Below are 447 nucleotides of genomic sequence, written 5' to 3'. Positions count from 1 at the left end.
ATAAAACTTTGGCCCTCCCTAACTTTTTGATATCAAGACTCAAGAGCTTTAATTTTTTTCCTTAACTTTATTTTAGGTACTGTAGTATGAAAAGAGTTACTTTAAACATGTTCCCAAGCTTGTAATGGAGCAATTTAGAATCTAGATCCTCAGGTCTGTCCTTCAGCAAATGTCTTCAGCTCATTTTGTTAATTAAACAGAACATTTCCCAGTACACTTAAATGGCTCAAAAGTTTCCAATGTCTTTGATAACTACCACACTCTAAAGTTTTTAATTCTTTCATACTTTCATTGCACTATGACTAATCAGAATTGCATTTGTGACAATTCTTGTACTTAGGACCTTCCATTAGAAAGAAACAAACATGTTGAAAACTCATTTCACACAATACCATTTGAAATATAATTCTGTATTTCATGTTTTCCTACTGCTCTTAACGATTTCAG

General features: G+C 32.0%; 1 protein-coding gene across 1 annotated transcript in view; it reads right to left on the bottom strand.

Annotated features, from left to right (window-relative positions):
* Positions 1-447, bottom strand: part of FAM19A2 (family with sequence similarity 19 (chemokine (C-C motif)-like), member A2) — a 55,792-nt gene that overhangs the window by 7,113 nt on the left and 48,232 nt on the right. The gene's annotated exons all lie outside the window — the stretch shown is intronic.

The sequence above is a fragment of the Phaethon lepturus genome, unplaced genomic scaffold (genome assembly GCF_000687285.1).
Source record: "Phaethon lepturus isolate BGI_N335 unplaced genomic scaffold, ASM68728v1 scaffold10370, whole genome shotgun sequence".
NCBI lineage: Eukaryota > Metazoa > Chordata > Aves > Phaethontiformes > Phaethontidae > Phaethon > Phaethon lepturus.
The sequence above is the reverse complement of the archived record's forward strand: the minus strand, read 5'-3'. Positions and strand labels throughout refer to the sequence as shown.